We start from the raw sequence: 3,855 nt of genomic DNA, 5'->3' as shown, positions 1-3,855 counted from the left end.
GTTTTGAGATTCGAAAGAATTATTTTGCTTGTGTAGAGTTCTGTGTCGTCAATCGAGAGTAATCAAAAGAGTGAAATGAATAGGAAATAATGATTATTAAGAAGATGGTGATTATTACAATGTTGATTGTGATTACGTTGATGGTGGTGGTGATACTGATGATGATTGTGTTAGAGATGATGGTGACAGGGACGTTCGGGATGGTGTTCGTGGTGATGATAGGGATGTTGAAGTGGTTATGGTGATAGTTGGCGATCATCACAATGATGGTGAAGGTGATGATCGCAGTGATAACTATGTATGGTGATAATGCTGATGACGATGGGTTACAAGCAGAATGATCGTGATGATATTAAAAGATGTGATGGTGAACAATTTTATTGATGGTAATGGTGTTGGTGGTGATTTTGATGATTGTGATTCATCGGCGTTTAGTGAGGGACTGGGGCAATGCACCAACCCCAATCCCTCACACACAAAAATCAGTTTTGGCCAATAACCTAGAAAAAAAAGGAAAGGAAAGGGTGCAAAATTATCCAAATCTATTACAAAAATGACTGCCCACATGACTTGCTCACAACATTTTAGAATATTTTCCCTGTGCGCCCTCAAAATTGCTGGCTGTAATGCCACTGGTGGATATGATGGTGGTGTTGGTGGCAATGATGGCGGTGATGGTATAGTAATGATGACGATGATGGCGGTGATGGTATAGTAATGATGATGATGGTGATGGTGATGGTGGTGGTGATGATAATGGTGGTGATGGTGGTGGTGATGATAATGATGGTGGTGGGGATTATGATTGTGGTGGTGGTGGTGGTGGTGATGATGATACTGATGGTGGGGTGGTGGGGATTATGATGGTGGTGGTGGTGGTTGTGATAATGACATATAAGGTTGATGACCTAATGATGGTGATCATGACGATGGTGACGAATAGTGGTGATGTTGGTGACGGTGGTTATGATGATTTTGATGCATTGATGGGATCGGTGAAGATAATAGTCATGATGATCAAAATGATGATGTCGACGATGACGATTCTTTTGTAGCAGTTTCAATTATAAAGAAGGGTCTTTTGTAACGACATATGGAAAAATAAGTGGCATATGGACGTACGGTGTGTGAAAAGGCTCTGCCTCGTCCAAAATATGGGAAACCGCGTTATTGAAATTTTTTAATGATTAAAAAGGGTTGAGAAAAGAAGAATACCAAACAGTTTAATACAAAAATAGATTTTATTCAGTATAACAATGTCAAATTGAAAACTGTTTTACGTTGTGGAGAGAAAAAACGAACTGAATTAAATTGATTCTGCCAAGATGGAGAAAGGAAATGAAAGGAAAAGACGGGTAATATATTGATTCGTATAACAATTTAACTTCACGATAACCCTTATTCTCATTTTAACCCCCGCCCCCAATAGAAACAATAATTAAATGAATTAAATAAATGAATAAATAAATAAATAAATGAATGGATGAATGAATAGATAAAGAAATAGATAAATAAATGAATAGATAAATAAATAGATGAATAAACTAATTAATAAGTCAATTATTCAATTAATTTATTTATTTATCAATCAGTCGATAAATCGAACTCATCTAATCTGTATTGTCTCCTGGGATGGAGGGGGCCTATCTGATTTGCAAAGGGTAGGGGTTTGCGGCCCCAAAATCCGAAACCAAACCCTGGCCTAAATAATGTAAATTGTTATGAAACAAGGGCCTCAAGAACTAGGCGGCCCTCTGCAAATGGGGCTGATTGTGAATTTAACATTATAAAGGGGTTTTCAAGATCTGACGCCTGAAATGAGGGGCTTATTATGAACGGGGGGGGGGGGGGGACTCCACTTTCTCCGAGAAAGGGTTGGTCAATGAAAATAGAGTGAAAATGATACGCTTTGGAACTAACCGATGGCAATGTGAGAAAATTAAAGGGAGACCCAGTTGACCAAATACTACCAGATTTCTGGGTTATGGCTTGTCTACGATTAGTAGGCCTATAATCCGATTCAGACCACTGCGGCTAATCCTAATCTGACTCGGCACGACTTCACTATCATATCCACCAGCTGTTTGGAATTCGACACCGTACGTTGACCGTAAGAGGTGAAAGGGGGGAGCTTAAATATAATTATGCTAGAATAATTTGTTTTTTGTTTATTTTTCCATTTGTTAAAGGACAAGTCCACCCCAACAAAAAGTTGATTTGAATAAAAACATAAAAATCCAACAAGCAAAGCACTGAAAATTTCATCAAAATCGGAAGTAAAATAAGAAAGTTATGACATTTTAAAGTTTCGCTTAATTTCACAAAACAGTTATATGCACATCCCGGTCGGTATGCAAATGAGGGAACTGATGACATCACTCACTCACTATTTCTTATGTATTTTATTATATGAAATATTCTAATTTTCTCTTCATTGTTCTGTGAAACAAATTTTTATTTCTCCCTGAACATGTTGAGTTACCATTGCTTAACATTTTATGGTTCCGTCAAGTTGGTCCTCATTGTCAAATCTGCAAAAATTGAAATAATGTATAATTTGAACAATGAAAAACAAAAGAAATAGTGAGTGAGGGACATCATCGATTCTCTCGTTTGTATGTGACTAAATATTGTGCATATAACTATTTTGTAAAAAATAAGCGAAACTTTAAAATGTCATAATTTTCTTATTTTACATCCGATTTTGATGAAATTTTCAGTGTTATGCTTGTTGGATTTTCTCTTTTTATTCAAATCAACTTTTTGTTGGGGTGGACTTGTCCTTTAATATCATCATCATTTATTATTGTAGGGGGGCCTTCGTTTTTTTTTAAATGATAATCTTGAAATGTTAGGATTTTGTACAGATTTAAACTTTGATTTGAATCATTGTCTGCCATAGTGTAATGAGCCAACATGGCGAATCAGGAAAATGCTTTTCAAGTTACGAGCGAGCACAAATTGATCTGTTTCATACAAAATTCAAATTTTTGGGACATATTTTGACGGAATATCCCCTATCCATAGAAAGATATCATGTTTCGCCCTTTTTTTCTTTCATTTTTTTTTTCTTTCATTTTCTTTCTATATCTCCTTTGTTTCTTGGTCAAGAAACTTTTTTGGGGCCATGGCCTCATCAAGCCCCCATTAATACGCCAGTGCTGATTGGATCATGACTACCGCATGGTCTTGTGGTGGTTTTCCAGTCGGGTTTTCCAGACTGCTAATTTATTGATTAGCCTCTATATACCGATTATACGTATATTTATTTTAGTGAGCATTTTAAAGTGCAACCGGTTTTTTTTCTAATCCCGTGTCGGCCATGAATTCATCTTGATACCAATTTTCTGAATATTTTCTTCCCTTCTTCATTTCTTCTTTACTTGATATGCCTATTTAATTATTTCGAGTGAGTTTTTAAAAATCTGTACTTACCATCCATCGTGATCATGTCTATCTAAACTATGTTGAATATTATAAAATCATAAAAAAGTAATAAAAAAAAGGTGAAATCGACATAGAAGCTAGTCATCACGTTACCACGATTAAGTCCTTGAAATCAAGTTAGAAATAAAAATGATCTATCTTGAATAATTTGACCTCAGATAAAAAAATGATTACAATATACTACCTTATTTATGAAGTATATATGTTGTGAGCTGGATTGACTATTAATTTCCGAGAGAGCCAAGCGAGCGAGCCAAACAAATGTTGCTGAAGCTGAATGCTATGGGATCGTTTATGAATCCCTCATAATTATGCACGGTGAAATTTAACAACTGTAATTATTCCTGTTAAGTATTTTTTTTTTTTTGGGGGGGATACCCCCTCCTCCCTTCACATTTATCTTCATAA

This window comes from Lytechinus pictus, chromosome 11, assembly GCF_037042905.1.
Source record: "Lytechinus pictus isolate F3 Inbred chromosome 11, Lp3.0, whole genome shotgun sequence".
Classification (NCBI taxonomy): domain Eukaryota; kingdom Metazoa; phylum Echinodermata; class Echinoidea; order Temnopleuroida; family Toxopneustidae; genus Lytechinus; species Lytechinus pictus.
The sequence above is the reverse complement of the archived record's forward strand: the minus strand, read 5'-3'. Positions refer to the sequence as shown.